Below are 21,302 nucleotides of genomic sequence, written 5' to 3'. Positions count from 1 at the left end.
AATAAGCGCATCGAGGGTCGACTCCTCGAGCCCGCGGCTACAAATTTCGTGCTTCGGCACCTCGGACTGCGCGAACAAGCGCGTCGAGTGTCAACTCCTTGAGCCCGTGACAAGGCATTTCGCGCGTCGGCACCTCGGACTGCGCGAATCAGCGCATCGAGGCTTGACACCTCAAGCCCGCGGCTAGACATTTCGCACGTCGACACCTCGGACTGCGCGAATAAGCGCATCGAGGGTTGACTCCTCAAGCCCGCGGCTAGGCATTTCGCGCGTCGGCACATCGGACTGCGCGAAGAAGCGCATCGAGGGTCGCTTCTTTGAGCCTGCGGCTAGGAATTTCGAGTGTCGACACCTCGGACTGCGCGAATAAGCGCATCGAGGGTGGACTCCTCGAGCCTGCAGCTAGGCATTTCGCGCGTCGGCACCTCGGACTGCGCGAATAAGTGCATCCAGGGTCGACTCCTCGAACCCGGGGCTAGGCATTTCGCGCGGCGGCACCTCGGACTGCGCGAATAAGCGCACTGAGGTTCCACTCCTCGAGCCTGCGGCTAGGCATTTCGCGCGTCGACACCTCGGACTGCATGACGAAGTGCATCGAGGGTCGCTTCTTTGAGCCTGCGGCTAGGAATTTCGAGTGTCGACACCTCGGACTGCGCGAATAAGCGCATCGAGGGTTGACTCCTCGAGCCCCCAGCTAGTTATTCGCGCGTCGGCACCTCGGACTGCGCGAATGAGCGCATCCAGGGTCGACTCCTCGAGCCCCGGGCTAGGCATTTCGCGCGTCGGCACCTCGGACTGCGCGAATAAGCGCACCGAGGGTCGACTCCTCGAGGCCGCGTCTACGAATTTCCCGCGTCGACACCTCGGACTGAGCGAATAAGCGCATCGAAGGTTGACTCCTCGAGCCCGCGGCTAGGCATATCACGCGTCGGCACCTCGGACTATGCGAATAAGCGCATCGAGGGTCGACTCCTCGAGCTCGCGGCTAGGAATTTCGCGTGTCGACACCTCGGACTGCGCGAATAAGCGCATCGAGGGTCGGCTCCTCGAGCCCGCGGCTACGCATATCGCGCGTCGGCACCTCGGACTGCGCGAATAAGCGCATCGAGGGTCGACTCCTCGAGCCCGCGGCTATGAAATTCGCTGGTCGACACCTCGGACTGCGCGAATAAGCGCATCGAGGGTCGACTCCTCGAGCCCGCGGCTAGACATTTCGTGCGTCGGCTCCTCGGACTGCGCGAATAAGCGCATCGAGGGTCGACTCCTCGAGCCCGCGGCTAGGAATTTCGTGCGTCGGCACCTCGGACTGCGCGAATAAGCGCATCGAGGGTTTACTCCTCGAGCCCGCAGCTAGGCATTTCGCGCGTCGGCACCTCGGACTGCGCGAATGAGCGCATCGAGTGTCGACTCCTCGAGCCCGCGGCTAGGCATTTCGCGCGTCGGCACCTCGGACTGCGCGAATAAGTGCATGGAAGGTCGACTCCACGAGCCCGCGGCTAGGAATTGCGCTTGTCGACACCTCGGACTGCGCGAATAAGCGCATCGAGGGTGGACTCCTCGAGCCTGCAGCTAGGCATTTCACGCGTCGGCACCTCGGACCGCGCGAATCAGTGCATCGAGTGTCGACTCCTCGAGCCCGCGGCTAGGCATTTCGCGCGTCGGCACCTCGGACTGCGCGAATAAGTGCATCGAAGGTCGACTCCTCGAGCCCGCGGCTAGGAATTGCGCTTGTCGACACCTCGGACTGCGCGAATAAGCGCATCGAGGGTGGACTCCTCGAGCCTGCAGCTAGGCATTTCACGCGTCGCACCTCGGACTGCGCGAATCAGCGCATCGAGGTTTGACTCCTCGAGCCCGCGGGTACGAATTTCGCGCGTCGACACCTCGGACTGCGCGAATCAGCGCATCGAGGGTTGACTCCTGGAGCCCGCGGCTAGGAATTTTGCGCATCGACACCTCGGACTGCGCGAGTAAGCGCATCCAGGGTTGACTCCTCGAGGTCGCGGCTAGGCATTTCGCGAGCGGCACCTCGGACTGCGCGAATAAGCGCATCGAGGGTCGACTCCTCGAGCCCGCGGCTAGACATTTCGCGCGTCGGCTCCTCGGACTGCGCGAATAAGCGCATCGAGAGTCGACTCCTCGAGCCCGCGGCTACGAATTTCGTGCTTCGGCACCTCGGACTGCGCGAACAAGCACGTCGAGTGTCAACTCTTCGAGCCCGTGACAAGGCATTTCGCGCGTCGGCACCTTGGACTGCGCGAATAAGTGCATCGAGGGTCGACTCCTCGAGCCCGCGGCTAGGCATTTCGCGCGTCGGCACCTCGGACTGCGCGAATCAGCGCATCGAGGTTTGACACCTCGAGCCCGCGGCTAGGAATTTCGCGCGTCGACACCTCGGACTGCGCGAATAAGCGCATCGAGGGTTGACTCCTCCGGCCCGCGGCTAGGCATTTCGCGCGTCGGCACCTCGGACAGCGCGAAGAAGCGCATCGAGGGTCGATTCTTTGAGCCCGCGGCTAGGAATTTCGCGCGTCGGCACCTCGGACTGCGCGAATAAGTGCATCGAGGGTCGACTCCTCGAGCCCGCGGCTAGGCATTTCACGCGTCGGCACCTCGGACTGCGCGAATCAGCGCATCGAGGTTTGACACCTCAAGCCCGCCGCTAGGCATTTCGCGCGTCGACACCTCGGAATGCGCGAATAAGTGCATCGAGGGTCGACTCCTCGAGCCCGCGGCTAGGAATTTCGCTTATCGACACCTCGGACTGCGCGAATAAGCGCATCGAGAGTCGACTCCTCGCGCCCGCGGCTAGGCATTTCACGCGTCGGCACCTCGGACTGCGCGAATCAGCGCATCGAGGTTTGACACCTCAAGCCCGCGGCTAGGCATTTCGCGCGTCGACACCTCGGACTGCGCGAATAAGCGCATCGAGGGTTGACTCCTCAAGCCCGCGGCTAGGCATTTCGCGCGTCGGCACATCGGACTGCGCGAAGAAGCGCATCGAGGGTCGCTTCTTTGAGCCTGCGGCTAGGAATTTCGAGTGTCGACACCTCGGACTGCGCGAATAAGCGCATCGAGGGTTGACTCCTCGAGCCCCCGGCTAGTCATTTCGCCCGTCGGCACCTCGGACTGCGCGAATAAGTGCATCGAGGGTCGACTCCTCGAGCCCGCCGCTAGGAATTTCGCTTATCGACACCTCGGACTGCGCGAATAAGCGCATCGAGAGTCGACTCCTCGAGCCCGCGGCTAGGCATTTCACGCGTCGACACCTCGGACTGAGCGAATAAGCGCATCGAAGGTTGACTCCTCGAGCGCGCGGCTAGGCAGTTCGCGCGTCGGAACCTCGGACTGCGCGAATAAGCGCATCGAGGGTCGACTCCTCGAACCCGCGGCTAGGCATTTCGCGCGTAGGCACCTCGGACTGCGCGATTAGGCGCATTGAGGGTCGAGTCCTCGAGCCCGCGGCTAGGCATTTTGCGCGTCGGCACCTACACTGTAAACACAAATGAGCCCATATGGGCGTTTTAACAGTTGATATGCCATTTTTTCCCCCTAGTCTAAAATGAGTACTCCCACGAGAAGAAGTAAAATAAGCTAGAACCATTATTATACCCCCGACCCCATTTGAATAGGCATTGCGGTTGTAAAATGGGGGTTTTCAAGGAATAACGGTAGCGTACGGGAAAGTGGGAGTGTTGAAATACACCCATATCTGAGACGAGCCAAATAGAGAAAAGAATAACTCAGCCGTGACAAACAAGGAAGTGAGCCGCAGCGACAATTTCAGTAGGATTATTTCTGCAGTCAGATTCGAAATATCCCGCGCGATGTGTGTCGGCGCTGTTTTTCTGTTCGGAGTAGCCGCGCCTTGGCGCTGCACAGGACGCCGAAAGTCGGAACGGTCGGAACTACGCGCGGAGGAGCACAAGCCTTCGGAGCGCGCGCGCGTGCGTTGAAAGCCGCAAAGGAGCAGCCATTGTCAGCGACGGCGCATTCTTCTACCGTGGTTGTTGTTTCTCACAGCTTTGAACCCCCAAGACTCCACGGTAAGTGACTTTGAACGATTATTACACGTTATATGAGTGTGCATGTGTTCAAAGTGAGGAGATGCGCTGATATGACTTATTGAAGGTCTCAGTACAACATGTCGCGACAGGTGGCCGTCCAGAACTATTTTGCACGATCACTGTGTTTCTTCGAGCTTTGTCGTAATCGAGGTGACTTGAGTGCTTAGAGTCAAGCGAGTGTACCTTAAAAAGGGTATTTTACATGATGACGAACTTTGCCGCGTCTTTGTGTGGATGTGAGCATTCGACATGTTCCCCGAAGCGCAAGCCACTACCATAATAGTTACGTGCAGTGCGAGGTGAGCTAAGCTTCGCCGCCTAACCGCGGCCTGAAAAATGTGGCGGCTCGTTAAGGGTTTACTGCGGTGCGCGTGTGTGAGTGTTTGTACAGCGATCATTTGAGCGAGAACCGGCGGCGCTTCTTCGTTGCGCGGTATCTGCTAGCTGGCGCGTACGTGGCGCCAATCCCCTAGCTCGTGCGATTGTGTGCAGTAGGTCGCTCACTAAACGCGCATTGTGCAGATTTGCCAGTACGCTCCGTGCTATCGTCTGTGTCTCTTCGCGCCCACATCGCTGATTGTGCAGGCAGTGCGCGACTGCGGCGCGTAGCTTGTAGAGCCTGCGCCCGTCGACTTTGATCTGCGGGCGTGAAATGTCGGCTGCGCGTTTGTGGTATTAAAAGCGTGTGGTGAGCTTCCAACGGCACTGCGGGTCAACGCCGCGTGAGCTGCCGGTCAGAGTATAAGAACCTCTTTATTGTTAGCGTACTGCTTGGCGGTAACAGGTGTCCTGCTTGGGTTCAGATTACTGGATACGCCGTCACTTGAACGGCGACGGCCGGAGCAGGTGAGTATCAGTGGCGCCGGCACCTCGGCGGCCAGAAAACGATGCCTGTGCCGTGACGAGATATATCAATTTACGCGATAGAATTGCAGGCGATGGCTCATACGGGCGCGTCGCTCCATGGCTGTGTTCTTTGCTGAGGCCGCCACTACGCCTGCCGTGCACCATACTACGATATATCTATATAGTCGATGCTTGTGCAATGTTGTTATTCAACAGCTGGCGCTGTGCACTGGATACCTGGACTTGTTTAATGTTTAATTACTTTGCTGCTGTGCCATTGCGTATTGGGTACAGATATTCGGTTTTGAATTCTAGGTGCCAAATCAGGATCATATCAGATCATATCATATCAACTCAGGATCATATCACACATCACAGAGTCATCCTATATTGCACGAGTATTAATAACAAAATTTCTGCTGCTGGTGAAAAATTAAGGCAGACCGATCAACCTGTATCTGTGAGAAAAATGTGCTTGAAGTCCACCATTATCTATTATAAAGAGGTACTACCTTGGTGTTTAATGTCAGTAACACTCATAAGTTATGCATCCTTTTGTGTGAAGTAACTTGTCTTAGAAGCCATTCATTGTAAGGGATCAGTAAACATCTCATAGCTTAAGTAGTGCATGATTTGGGCAAAGCTTTTAGTTTGTAAAGAACAAAGCCATTAAGATATAAAATTTTGGCAAGCTTAGTTTAACAATAAGCTGACCAATATACAAAACCTAATGTAGCAGCAGATGTTCTCCAAGATAAACTTGCCACCAGATTTTTTGTGTTCTGTGTTATCATTGTAGTGTCAAATATTTCTCTTTTATTTCAGGACTGCGGCTGCGGCCGTTTCATTGCCAGCTGTGAGGATGAAGCAGCTTCATAGCCGGAGATCAGACGCCTCCCATCAGTTTCCCTTTTCAGCAATAGAGGCCTTGGTATGCTCTTACCTAGAGTTTACTTTTTTTACCCTGTATGTTTTAAGTGCAATGGCTAGTTTAGTGGCATCACTTAGAGTGATTGGTGTGACACCTGTTCCATGGGACGTATGCAGGTTATGACATGTAACTTTAGCAAACTTAAAAAAATATGCAAATGCCACCTAGCTGCAGAGAACCTAGGTAATGTTGTTTCCTGTCTCTTGGAAATACTTGGATTTGCTGCATTTTGCCTAATTACCTAACTAGCCTTGATCAATTAATAAACTTATCAAATATTATAATTAGATAAAGAGTTTCAATTATAAAATTGTAGAGCAACGTGAAAATTTCCCAGTACAGCTTTCTGTGGCTCAATATGTGCTACATCATGTTTTTAGAAGCATGAAAGAAGCCTGAGAATCTCGCAAAGTGCCTTGAGTGTGTGTGACAGCGCCTGTGTTGTGTTCTTCCTTCAGTCCTCGTCTTTTGCGCTGTACAATCATGTCGACCTCGAGTGGCCAGTCCTGTGGCAGTTTTGCATATATTTGAGTGCTTGCCCTGTATAGGCATGTGTGTTCGAGTAAGAAAAAAAATACTGAAGGAGCCCAAAGTGATGTATTTCAGGACAAGTGTATGATGTAAATTACTATGTAACAATAATATAAGAAACTGAAACAAGACTTCACAGTAGAGGTATGCAGGTGTGTGCATCAGCATAATGACGAAAACTTCGTGCAAGTTTAGAAAAATATTAATTAGATTGGTTTCTGTCATTCTTCTCTATGACATAATTATTGCAAAAATATGCTCTCTACTATTGCACGACTAAAGATACAGTTCAAATACATCATTTGCTAGCACCTTCACTTTCATAGCAACATAAAGAGGAATGGTTAAAAATTTGCTTTGCTTCTCTGACCTTCATTTTAGGTCCTTCTCATGTTTGCTGAGCTTCTTAAAGTATCTTAGACACCTTCCAGGGTTTACAGGCAACTTGAGTACATTATGCCAGATTGTGAAGCCGCAGAGGTCGCAGCATCTATAGTGGTGTCCGGTAAATGCAAGTTTCTTGCATGATGCATTATGCTCAGTACCAATTAGATTAAGTTATCATTTTAGCAAAAATCATTGTTTTACAGACATATATCAATGTGTGTCCAAAGAACTGCGCTGTTTATAAGAGTTACTCATTCTCTAAGTGTACTGTCGGTGTTGTAAAATGCATGTTTGTTGGACGGCATAGTGTTTGGCCTTCAGCTGAAGGTAGTAGTGGCCCATTTGCATGCGCATAAAGCTGCAGTAAGCCAAATGTGAAAAGATAAGGGCTAATACTAGCAAAATTTACACGTAAGCAAACTGTTTGATGTGATCCCTAGGAAAGTATGCAAAAATATAATGTGCCTATATGATAAACAGTACCTATGTTTTAGGCGCATGGCTTTCTAGCGCCAGATTCCATAACAGTTCATTATTTAACACTTTAAAACTATTTGCCCTGTTTATGTCTAACTGCTCTAAATTCGAAAATTTTTATTGATTGCACTGTGAAAGTTTTGGCCGTGACTTAAGTCACTGCCAGAATTAAATTTATAGTTGTGGCCGTCCTATGTGTGATAACAAAAAACCATTTTGGAACCAGGTGACTGTTATGCAGTATGCTAAGTGTGTGTATTAGAACAGTCACTTATATTTTCATTGTAACCATGTATCAAGTATGTATGTACACATCTCGAAGCCATAGACTGTGTAAACTTAATTGAAGGTGTTATTGTGTGGAGTAGGTTTTTTTGTAAGCATTGTCTAGAATTTGCGCTACATTAAGGTGTAGTGAAGCCAAGCAAAAAATATTTTTAAGACGCTTTAAGACGCTTTAAGACGCTTTAAGCTGAAGTACATCCTTAAGTCTTAAGCGCATTTAGACGACTTTACAGCATGTAGTAAAACGAATGGGAACTGAGGTGCTTAATTTTTGTTCATTATTACCATATGGCACCAGCATGCGATGAAGACAAAAGAGGGAGAGAAGTGAAGTGCACCAAAGGGCAACCCGCTCCTAATGGGAGCTGCATTCACATCTGCATGATGCATGTAATCTTTGAGTTATAGCAGCAGCTATCCACCTGTTCACTTTGTTGCACATTTGCATTGTTTATGTACTAAGTCTGGCCCTGGAAGTGTTAGGCAGTGCCACTCATGCATTGGTGCTGCATGCAACACATGCTTCGAACCACAGATGTCATGTATTATGTGAACCTAAGTTCTTTTGAATTCATGTAACCCACAAAAGTTCCATTTGAAAGGACGTGCCATACTTGCCACCATTTCCATGGGTAGCACTGGCTGACAGTCACAGGGCAAGATGTTAACCTTGCTCAGCTATTATGGAAAACTATTTTACATACAAATGTGGTAATTAGTATACATGCCAAAAGCCTCACAGAATAAAATTTTTTACCTGCATCTTACAATGATTGTTATTTTGCTTTAACTCAGGATGCCTTTCCACCTGCGTTGCATACTGTGGCTGACCACTCCAATGATCTTGGCAGAATCGTTACACAGGTGTGTTTTTATTTTATTCTCAGTAGTGATATTTTGTAGTTTACGTTCGATGTAAATGCACAGATCGAATGAAAAACAGCTTAAAAGATGAGCTCACAGGCACTGTATCCAAACGTTTGTTAGGAAGGAAAATCTTTGTTACAAGTTGTCATTATAGCAACACAAGAGAGTGTGCTCGTCAAACCACCAGTTCCTAGCAAGCAACAGCATTATACCATGGAAGAAGGCAAAACATCAGGCGAAAACCTGTACTAAACTAGGGACTGCATTAAGACGTTTTGGAGGCTTAAACTATTTATTGGGTTACTCTGTCTAATTGCTTGAACTGAACTGACATGTCCTGCAAAACAGTTTGTATTCACATTTGATACAATCTGCAGCAAAATGTGAACAAAGGGCTGCAATACTCTAAAGGCCTACTATTGAAGTAGCAGCCAGTCTTCCCAGTGTACTGCAGCCTCAGGAAAATGATATGTGGTACACTGAACCACATGCACACACAACAAATCTTAATCCATAAGCATCTGTACACTGCTTGTGCAGGACTGGGCAACTGGCTGTTTGTTCGTGACTGAAACAACTACGTACTTCAAGACTGTATTGGGAAGCCACCATCTTTTTCAGTCAGTGTAACAGTCCATAAACATATGGATTTCCATGAACATTTTGTCTGCCACGCTTTTCTTTGTCGTTTTTTTGCACTCCTGCTTTGATGGCTGCGAGACACTTCAGGCTGGCTGAAGAGACAGTGGTAGCCTAGTAGCTGGCCTCACAAAGTTATCTTGATTTTTAAGAGCCAACTTGCTTTGGACAATGTTGAATAACACATCAAAAGGCACGGGAATATCGACAAGGTTAGAATGACTTTGAAAGAAGTTTATGAGAGTTCATTTTTAACTCTGATCTGTCTGCTGAGACCAAATCATGTCAGCTTTTAATGAAGCAATGTTCAGGTTGGAAAACTGCAAGGCTGTGTGGATACTCAATATACTCAAACACCATCATTGCTTCATATAGCTGAAGTTGCTCCATGACATCAAGGCAGAAGCAAATGACATGGCAAAGGAAAGGTTGGCGGAATAAGGACTCTTGGTTGCAATTATCTAGGTTCAAAGGCTATCGCACTGAGTAAGAAAATGTGTTCCCGATACAGCGTCAACATAGTGTTAATGCTGAACAAACTGGCACCATCTGCTTAGTCCTACACAAGCATGTGCACAGAAAGGGATGCCTGTTGGCCTTGAGGGCCACCACTGCAGGGATCAGCTGCTATCGCTATGACATAGAATGTGACATCAGATAATTATAGTTCACACCTTTGCTGCAGCTCGCTGGCTGGGTAATTGAAGCCTTGATTGTAAGGTTGAAAAGTTTCAATCACAAGGTGACAATTTAGTTGCCAACTCTTACAGCATGGTTCACTGCTCAGTGCTGTAGTGCTGGACATATTCAACCAAGCCTGGTGCGAATTCTCATGACTACCCATGTTCAAGCTGCCGCTGGATACTTAGTTGATAAAGTCACTGAAAATGAAATTTGGTCATCGAAAGAGTCATGAAAACGATGCACACGAGGCTTGTAGCGTGCTCACTTGGTATGGCATCAGTCAAAACACCCTGTATAGAGATGCTGGCAGAAGTGCAGCAGAAGTGTGGATTGAGGAGACAAAAATATAAGCTGTTCAAGTTCCACATATAACAGACCGATAATAAATCGTCGTTCAGCAAAAACTCTGGCAAAAAGGGCAAGCCGCACTCCCCATGACGGATTCTATAAAAACAGTACTGTTATTGCAGCAAAATTGCCTATAACTCTTTTGTGAAAGATCATGCCAACTGAATAACCAATGTAAAAGCATCAAGTTGCTCCAATAAAAGCTTTTGTTACGCTACACACCAGACTGGGATGTAAGGTCTAGGTTGTTTTGTAGCCAAGATGCCCACAAGCAATGCTTAAAACATGCAAACACTTGGAATTAACTGTGATTAAACTGCTGATTAAACTGATTAACACTTCACAGCTGGTATCACAATGTTGTTTTCTATGCCACAGAAAGATTCCAGCACGTGGGGGCCACAATTCTCCTAGAGGCCAATACAGACACAGGGTGCCAGCAAGCATGGACTAAAGATTTTTCCATATGCATTGATGTAGTCTACCAGATTTGGTTTTCTTGGGGGCACAGTCATATTTGGGGTGACAATTTTCTGCCTGAATATTCATCGCAGGGAGCACTGCAGCCAGCTAAAGCGAGTTTCTTGTTCACACCTTGCCACACGTGTAGACTTGGCCCATTTTTCTAGGCACATTTGTTGGATTCAAGAAAGAACACAGAGTAACTTAAGAACTTTATTCCTTCTAGATTTAAGGCGTGGGCCAGGTGTTGACCATTGTTTAAAAAATTTTACCAAACCGGGAAAGATTCTTTCTTGAAAGTCTTCTCATATCAGCTTGATACAGTCCCTGGCTTAGTACGGGTGCATGTGCAGTGGCTTTTTTGGTCTGTTTAAAAGGTCGTTTTCCTTTTGAGTGTTTCAGTTGCAAGGAAATCACAAATATATTTTCATTTCAGCAACCCTTGTGACATTACAGAATTTCTTTACATATTGCAACCAAGCTTATTTTTTAAACAAATGCCTTTCTTTCAGCATCAAAAAACATCTTAGATGAAACAAGGCAAAAATGGCTGCTTATGCATTTGTACGATATTCCATCTGAGAGGGGTGAAAAGTAATAAAATGTTCTACTTTCATAATTTTTCTACCATGTGTACAAAATTTCTTAATAGGAATGAAGCAAATTCACTTTTTGCACTAGCCTATTACAGAAACAAAAATGACGAACAGCTTTTAAGGGGGCCCTCAGAGGAGCCCAGTCCGTGCGTGTCTTCTTTTCTAGCGCAGCCGTCGCTGCACATGGCTGTGAGTACATCTGAGCACATCTGCAGCCTGCGCACCGTGTTCTATAGGTGAACTGCTGCGTGTGGAAAGGGTGGACGTGTTGATATGGCGTGGTATTATGTGCACAGTCTTCCCACGTGTTTAGTACTGGGGGTTGCATAATCTGTAGTTTCGGAGATGCATTGAAGTGAGAGACAGACAAAGTGTTCGCCTCCACTGCCAGCACTTTTCATGATGGTGTCGTCCCACTGCGCGTGGCAGTATCAAAGAGGACAGAGTGGATGCAAAAGCAAGGCTAGGTTTGCTTCATACTACCTATGCGAAGGTATCGTTGACAAACCGTGAAACCATATCTTTGGTCGCAGACTCTCAAATTCAAAATTTTTTTTTCTCATTCAGATTTGATTTTTCTGACTGCGGCCCTTTTCGTGGGAAAACAATCCATTTGCAAATGTACTTATTTGACGAAAAGGTGGAATCACAGTACAACAAACCAAATTGCTGATTTTAGTGGATTCGTTATGTTGGGGTTCCTTTGTACATGCCTCCAGAAAAAGCCGACCATCGTCTGCTCACACTCCGCCATGCCCGCCCGTGTAGGAATAAACTTAATTTTCGTTGGCCACGATGCTTATCGGTGTAGTAGCTGTCGTGTGTCCACCCATACATATTTTGTCGGCGACCCGAAAACCTCAAAGGACAACTGTATTTTGCTTATGTGCATTCACTAATCAAATAAGTATGTGTTTGCTATGATCCCCATAATATTGAGTTAGCTGGTATGCTTGAAAATGTTCAAAATATGGCAGTTAGATTGGTAAGAAGGAAGTCATACTAAAAGGCTTTGTATTACTGATAGTAAGAGTAAGCTGCAGTGGCAGGATTTAAAAGACTAGGAAATCTCTTCAGTTAAAGTTATTTCACAGCATATACTGTTCCAAACATGTAGAGATAGAGAAATTCATATCATGCTATCATCATACCTCACAAGAGAGAGATTAGACTAAACAGGTTTATTAATTTCCTTTTACTTATAGGTGATGCCTCACATTTGTTTTTTCCTTAGACCAAAGTGACTGCAAGGTTTTTCCGCCTGCAAATGTTTGCATAGTTCTCAAAGATAATTCCCTCCCTGCTTTGTCTGCTTGATTTGAATGTAAGTTACATTACACAGAATGTATACCCCCCCTGCAATGCCAGGACAGGCGAAGCAGGTACTAAATGAATAACCACAAAAGGATTTTGGAGCGAGCAAAAATGGCATGTGCAATAAAGATATGCGTAGATGTCCCGTTGGTGTTGCTGTCAAACAAGAAATTGTGATATCGAGAGACTGAGCAAAATAACTAAATGTGTGCTTGCCAAATTATAGCTGTCATTTGCACCTTGATTGTGACTTAGCTTCCAAAAGAAGTTTTCTTTGTTTTGTCTTGTTCTTTTTCTGTTAAAATGTACTTTTTTCTTTGTTTACTTTTGTTTGGGTTTTTGTAGCTATATCATGTGCACATGTGACCAATAATGCCGTTTGGAAGTAAGTGGTGGCTGGCATTTCTCACTGCCTGTCGTTTGTTCAATGTGTGTACTAAAGTCAATAGAGCACCAACCAGTATAAACCAGTGTATTGAATTTGTTTTCTTGTTTTAATATGAATGATCTGACTGGTTATGTGTCCAAATAAACAATTAGATTATGAAAACAAAGTTCATCAGAACATGTCATTCGTTTTACTTATAGTTACCCTATTTCAACTGCAGAACCCACATGTTCAGGCATGTAGATTTAAGCAGAACAAGTCATTTTGCGATTCTTAGTTCTGAACAGGTAAGAGCAGTGCTAAGGACACAAAGTGAGTCCACATAGATAAATGGCATGGTGCACTGTGCACTGACTGATAATTGATATGTTTTTGCAACAGACAAGCAAATAAATATCCAGTAACGCCTTGTCAAAGGCACGAAAGCACATAAAGAGGCAGGGGGTGGTCACATGCAAATGTGCCATGGTTGTAGGTTTGTTAACAAGCATGCCACTTTCCTGTAACTTCAAAAAACAGGTGCTGTACTGACGCATTCGTCCTTTTTTGCTGTTGTTATTTTGTGGGATTTGGTTAGTTTCTGGGTTAATGGTTACTGCTTTCACTAAAATGTTGCACTTGTGAAATTCGGGCCGTCATCTGCACTGTTTACAGTGTATGTACCCTAATGGTCACATTATAGTGGTGCTTAATCGTGAAGGCTCATTCAAATATAGACGTGTCTGCTCTACATATGCTTTTCTTCATGCCAAAGGAATAATATATACTATGTTTGTGTCAGAAGGAAAGAAACTGAGACTGGTGTCTATTATTGCACATAAATCTACGCTTAGTTGCGTTAACATTTTCGCATAATTTCAACAACTTATTTGGGGCATTTCTGTAACATTCACTCTGGCTTATCCACTTAGGTGTAAGGAATAAAGGCAAAAAAGCAAAGCATTGCAGTGGATCTAACTTAATGCTCTTGATTCTTGTTACCTTCTTGGCAGCTTTCTTTTTGGAAAAGCATATGTACAAAAGCATGTTTGGACCAAATAGGCTGCTGTTTGCGAGGCTTTGCAAGCACCTCTATAACGTGACAAAAGCAGTGTGTGGCCATTGGTTGTGCAAATTCTGGTGTAATGACACCACAAAAAGTAAACAAAGAAAGATATGTACGCAAATGACACAAGCACCGGATCTCACTTCAAGCTTTAAAATAAGGAAGCAGGCAATATTTAATAAAAGGTGGAGACATGATGTGATAATACCTGTTAAAAGAAATTCTTTATGCAGTGCAACTAATGGATCAGTGATACATTTGTCCTTCTTTTTAAATGTTGCAAGCCTTAATTACCTTTCATGTTGTCAGGTCGTAATACCTGGCTACAACGCAAGTTTTGTGGAACACAGGACTGCAGTCACATTCTTTGCAGTATCTAACATTGTGTGAGGGAGGGTTGTTTCACACAGATGACTCATACTCCCTCAATCTCCCTCATTTCGCATTAATAGAGCATCCCATCTGTCCAATGTAGGCACGGCCTTATGATGGCAGCAGACTACACAACGCTTGCGGCCTAGCTCACTAGATGCATATTGTGCTTCAAGCCACAGCCAACCTTTTCCTTTTTTTGGCTTCTGCCTTTTGTTACAGCACAAAACTCTCCTAGCAAGGGCCTGAGAAAACAATGATTTGTGCAACTAAATTAGGCATGAATATGGAATATAATGAATGAGATGATGAAGTAAAAAAGTGGTTGCAGTTGTTTCGTATGCATTTGTAATTTTCATGGGTAATTGTGTAGCTGGTTCCTACGTGCAAATTTTTTTTTCTGTATGAGACGTGTAGAGATTTGCTCTGATGAGAAAAAAAGACTGAAGCCAGGAAAACAAATCAATTTGTTTGTTGCGTGCAGCACAATTTGCAGGCGGTGCACTGCGCAACGGAGGTTATGTACAGTCTGCCATTCCCATCCAGTCATGCTTGCATTGCATAGACACACATTGTAATAATTTGAGATTGAGGCTAATAAACTTTGTGTGCAACAACTCTCATCCGCACATTGTGATGCACTGAAAAATAGATTGGTTCGTTCCTGTGTTCTTCAAAACTCGTAGCCAGAAATTATGAGCAGACGTACATAAGATAATTAAGCTTTGGAAGATTAGCACGAATAGGACAAATGCATCAGTCATTCTCAGTTACATTGCACGAAGAATTTGTTTTTGAAATAACGACGTCGCTTCATGTCACTACGTGTTGTATGTGATGTCTGTTTTGTTATTAAAGCCAGAGTTGAGGATAGGCGCTTGTGCCCTGCATGTCTTTGTCTTCGTTTGCTTCTGTGGTGTCATTACACCAGAATAAATCCATGGCAGGAGCTGCCAGTACATGCAGTTATACTACATTGGGCTCAGTACGGCTGGCGGCCTCAATGTGAAGAGTTCGAAGTAGCAGTAAGTACTTCAGAAGGGCAGAATTTTGTGTCAGTTGGGGGTGCATATTACAGCATGGTGAAGCAATAGATGGAACAGTGTGAGGCGAGACAGGCAGGAAAGTGCTACAGACAACTGTGAAAGTTTACTGGAAAGTTTCACTGCAGCAGGACAATGCGTGCATTATCCTGGTGCAGCAAAATTTGGCAATTTTCATACTTGTCAGTAACACTTGCCCATCTACATTACACTTCACCGTACCCTAATAGCAGTAACAACAGCAATAAACTGACCCGAGCAATAATCAAAGCCCACAGAATTGCCAAATTGTAAGAGAAATGTTTCAGTGCAACACGTTTTGCTAACTGACAAGTAAATCTGCAAACCAATGATCAGGTGTATTTTTCGTGCACATACATTATTTTGTAGAACTGCTTCCTGCTTTGGTTTTCTTATGGCTTTTAGGGAGCATTTTAAGGTACGTAACTGTTTGTCTGTTCTAAAATTAAATCTGTTGTCTGCCAGTACTATGTGTCATTACTGTATAAGCCCTTACTTTGCCAGTGTCCTTCGCACTGTTCGCAACTAAATATGAATAACCAGATAACCATTTTTTAATTTTCAGATTATGAAGAGAATACTCTTAATATGTATTTCATGAGAAAAATTTTCTCAATTTTAGGAAGAAGTCCGGCTGGCCCCAAGCCTGGTGTGAAATGAAGAAGTGGCACTCCACATCAATTCATGTTTACTGTCGTCATAGCCAGTCTGTTAGCTTAATTTTTGGTTCTTCCTATTGAATTCCCCAAAAAAGGTACCAACTCTCATTCATTGAAAAGAAATTTTTGCACTTGGGGACGCAGCCATGCACAAAGCCTTTGAGCTCATTAATAGCTTTATTTTTGAAAGAAAGTGCCACACCTGCGTGGAGCAATAGGTTGAATAAGGCGAGGGTAAATGAAAACAATGGCGACATTAGTCATCAACAGTTGTCCAACAAAGGAAGTCTCATGCTGGAGCCAACATCTTTGCAAGGGAACCAAATGGCTCCAGCCCGAGACATTCGTTGTTCAACCTGGCAAGTCTCCTTGTCGAAGTATTTCCTCTAGCCTGAGACCTATATCCGTTCCACCACCCTCGACCAACAATACACCTATACATTTGGCAACCCATGGCAAAGTAACAAATTCACATTCAAAGAGAAGGTAGTGTGCACCCTGGAAAGTAGCATGAACAGTATTTTATTTACTTAATGAAATGCAGGTTTGCTATCCAATTACTTTATCTTGATCCCCATTTTATAATTGGACAGCATGGATCCTCAGGGAGAATAATAATTCGAAGCTCACACAATTTTGCTCCTTTATGTCCGTTAAATCCGTCCTGGTTGCTTATACTATCAGCCCTGTCTGAAATTGCATTGCAGTGTTTTGAGTATGCATCCCGCTTAAAGAATAGTTACACTTCTACCTCAGAATGTCTGCTACTGCGTTGCAGCCTCAATTTTATGTCTAGGTGGTGACTGTGATGCCATGTGCTTTTTAAATAAGACCAATATGCTATTTGAAGTGCAATTAAATGCAATCCCAAATGACCTCAGCTCGGGGGATGACACAATTGGAGGCCAATGTGATAAGGAGGATTTGATTTCTGAAAGCAAGGCACTTAAACGTGAGAAAGCATGACTAATTTCGTCTAAAGATGCTGCTATTAGATATGATCAGGGAAGGTACTTGTTCGTGGCTGCATTTGCAACATGTTACATTGCTGGCTTTATATATTGCACTGGGTACAGTGAAATGTTGCTGCTTGCACAATATTCAACTAAACATTGTAGCCATGCCAAAGTGTCCATGCAGAACACAACTCATCCACTATTATGGTCTACAGTGGAATCTCGATAAACGAAAATGGCTTAAGCGAAACTGCCGCTTAAACAGGACACCATCCTGGTAGTTGGTTGGCTCTCTGGAATGTCTCTCAGAAATAGAACACCTGGTAAATGGAACCAATTTCCCTGGCCCCTTGAGGCTCCATTTAAAGAGCGCCCATTGTAAAAATATAGGGGGGATCCTGTTTGGAAGTTTCGCAAATCTAGTCGCAAACAAAACCGCATTTCAGTGGGAGCGAAATGCAAAAGCACCCGTGTACTTAGGCTTAGGTGCATGTTCAAGGACCTCAGGTTGTCTAAATTAATCTGGGGTTACTCGCTACGGCATGTCTCATAATCAGAAGGTGGGTTCTGGTTCGTAAAATACGATAATTTTTAATAGCTTGCTCTGAAATACAGCCCAATAACTACACTAAATTATGTAGCTTGTTTGTGTGATGAGTCCCAATTTCTTAATTTAGTACTTTGACATTTATCATATTTGTGTGCTAGTCCATGCAAAATGCCGCCGATCGGCCTCATTATACAAGCGACTGTTAATTTGGAATGGCTTATTCAAGCAACTTAAACTTACAGCACAAACACCTAAGACGGACCACAAAAGGAAGATACGACACACACTGGCGCTAAGTTCTTTATTTCTTCGTTGGCGATGCAATATAAACCCTAGGCCACACAACCGCGCAGGCACTCAGATTACATTACAGAGATCTGCCAAATTATCACGTACGCAAACGTAGGAAGTCAAATTCAGATGGGTGCAGGGACAAAGATATCTCACTGATGCAATTATCGCCTTGCCTTTTTATGTGGTAGGCCTCTAAGGCAAGCCACGCATGCTCATTCTTGCTTTTGCCAAGAATTGACGTCCCATCAAGTTGTGCCTCACAATTGTGCAAGAGTTTATATGCGCACCAAGGTGCGCTCCTCTATCTACATTTCTGTTTACTTTTGCGCATGTTCCTCGAGTCGTTCATTGACGCAATGCCCTATCTAGCCAAGCTATGTCTTACCACATGAGAGTGGAATGGTATAAACCACGCCGACAGCGCGCGACACGTATAAAGCAACATGCCGAATTTGGCATCCTCCTCTGCTCTCTCTGCAGATGTGGAAGCATAGCTTTAAAAGCTTGTTCGGCGCAGAAAATGCCAAAGGAACACTCTGCCTGCAAGCAACTTTCTTGAGTTGATAGATGAGCTTATGTGTTTAAGGGACCACGCAGGGAACATGCGCAAGAAGTAAACAAAAATGTAGATAGAGGAGTGCACCTTGTTGCGCATATAAACCCTTGCAACAGTTGTGAGACACGACTTGATGGCACGCCGATTCTTGGCAAAAGCAAGAATGAGCATGTGCGGCTTGCCTTAGAAGCCTACCACATAAAAAGTCAAGGTGATAATTGCATCAATTATCACCTTGACTTTGTCCCTGCACCCATCTGAATTTGACTTGCTACGTTTGCATATGTGATAATTTGGTAGATCTCTGTAATGTAATCTGGGCGCCTGTGCAGTTGTGTGGCCTAGGGTTTATATATGCATAGACGATGAAGAAATAAAGAAGCCAGTTAGCGCCAGTGTGTGTCGTATCTGGCTTTTGTGGTCTGTCTTAGGTGTTTGCGCTGTAAGTTTAAGTTCAGAATTATGTTGTTGAATTATGAAGTTTTACTGTTAGTCAAGCAAGCTCAATATGTAGTCTGGCAGAAGTGTGGAGTGTCAGTACAAAGTAACAATTCAAACACATGGCTCTGTAGTTACAGTTCAGTATGAAATGAGGTAAGATTTCTTAGCATTTCTTTCATTTACTAATTTCATTGTGTTAGGACATGTAGAATACTAGTAACTGGCATGCTTACAACGTACATTGTTCTTTTTTAAAATCCAGAAAATTGTTTTACTGGGGCAGAAATGTGCTTTCTTTTGGGCCCGGAAGTAAACATACTATGTTTCTTACATTTGATGTCTAATAAATTTTCTTCACTGTCAGTGTGTGTCTCGTGCATTTTTCCTTTCAGTAAGTAGCAACTGCTCTCGAAGGCGTTTGCTGGCCTCGGAGGCACTGCCGATAAGCTAGGACGACTGTATAAAAGCTTTGCAAGGAGGGGGCCTGTGATCAGCGAAAGGAAAGAAATGAAGACGTGCGGTGACGGGTTCATTCGCCATTGGACCACGTGTGCGCGTGACTTGGTCGATTCAGCGGTGGCCCTGTGCCGTCAATTGGACCACGTGTGGCGAGCCCGCGGCGAAATGCTTCGTGGCGGTACGCCGCGCCTATGCAGCAGCAGACGGAATACCGCAGGCCAAAGTGTCGGACGCCGGCGTTCGCTCCGAGCAGGTGCGACGCCTGCTCGGGTGGTAGCTCACTGACGGCCGAGTTCCCTTGAACCTTGATCGCCAGCGTTCGACATTTCGACCTGCGGTGTTCCGTCTGGTGCTGCGTAAGCGCGCGACCCGCGCCACCAAGCATTTCGCTACGTGCTTGCCGCACCTAAACTAAAATGCCTTTAATTCCTTCACAAAACTCCCATTGTACCTCCCAATCAAATGGGGGTGAAGTGAGCGTATTACGGTACCCCCGTTGTGTGCCCAAATAATGCCCATCAATGGGAGTTTTATCGTACGCCCTTTCAATGGGAGCAAAAACATGTACAAAAGGGCATGCGCTAGAGGACAAGCAAAAAATGCCCATCTGGGTGTTTTTTTGTTTACAGTGTAGGACTGCGCGAATCAGGGCATCGATGGTTGACTCCTCGAGCCCGCGGCTAGGCATTTCGCGCGTCGGCACCTCGGACTGCGCGAATAAGTGCATCGAGGGTCGAATCCTCGAGCCCGCGGCTAGGCATTTCACGCGTCGGCACCTCGGACTGCGCGAATCAGCGCATCGAGGTTTGACACCTCAAGCCCGCCGCTAGGCATTTCGCGCGTCGACACCTCGGAATGCGCGAATAAGTGCATCGAGGGTCGACTCCTCGAGCCCGCGGCTAGGAATTTCGCTTATCGACACCTCGGACTGCGCGAATAAGCGCATCGAGAGTCGACTCCTCGAGCCCGCGGCTAGGCATTTCACGCGTCGGCACCTCGGACTGCGCGAATCAGCGCATCGAGGTTTGACACCTCAAGCCCGCGGCTAGGCATTTCGCGCGTCGACACCTCGGACTGCGCGAATAAGCGCATCGAGGGTTGACTCCTCAAGCCCGCGGCTAGGCATTTCGCGCGTCGGCACATCGGACTGCGCGAAGAAGCGCATCGAGGGTCGCTTCTTTGAGCCTGCGGCTAGGAATTTCGAGTGTCGACACCTCGGACTGCGCGAATAAGCGCATCGAGGGTTGACTCCTCGAGCCCCCGGCTAGTCATTTCGCCCGTCGGCACCTCGGACTGCGCGAATAAGTGCATCCAGGGTCGACTCCTCGAACCCGGGGCTAGGCATTTCGCGCGGCGGCACCTCGGACTGCGCGAATAAGCGCACCGAGGTTCGACTCCTCGAGCCTGCGGCTAGGCATTTCGCGCGTCGACACCTCGGACTGCGCGAATAAGCGCATCGAGGGTGGACTCCTCGAGCCCGTGGCTAGGTATTTCGCGCGTCGGCACATCGGACTGCACGACGAAGCGCATCGAGGGTCGCTTCTTTGAGCCTGCGGCTAGGAATTTCGAGTGTCGACACCTCGGACTGCGCGAATAAGCGCATCGAGGGTTGACTCCTCGAGCCCCCGGCTAGTCATTCCGCGCGTCGGCACCTCGGACTGCGTGAATAAGCGCACCGAGGGTCGACTCCACGAGCCTGCGGCTAGGCATTTCGCGCGTCAACATCTCGGACTGCGCGAATAAGCGCATCGAGGGTCGACTCCTCGAGGCCGCGGGTACGAATTTCGCGCGTCGACACCTCGGACTGAGCGAATAAGCGCATCGAAGGTTGACTCCTCGAGCGCGCGGCTAGGCATTTCGCGCGTCGGCACCTCGGACTGCGCGAATAAGCGAATCGAGGGTCGACTCCTCGAGCCCATGGCTAGGAATTCAGCGTGTCGATACCTCGGACTGCGCGAATAAGCGCATCGAGGGTTGACTCCTCGAGCCCGCAGCTAGGCATTTCGCGCGTCGGCACCTCGGACTGCGCGAATAATTGCATCGAGGGTCGACTCCTGGAGCCTGCGGCTAGGAATTGCGCTTGT

This window comes from Dermacentor variabilis, unplaced genomic scaffold, assembly GCF_050947875.1.
Source record: "Dermacentor variabilis isolate Ectoservices unplaced genomic scaffold, ASM5094787v1 scaffold_16, whole genome shotgun sequence".
NCBI classification, from domain to species: domain Eukaryota; kingdom Metazoa; phylum Arthropoda; class Arachnida; order Ixodida; family Ixodidae; genus Dermacentor; species Dermacentor variabilis.
Note: the sequence above shows the minus strand (reverse complement) of the source record.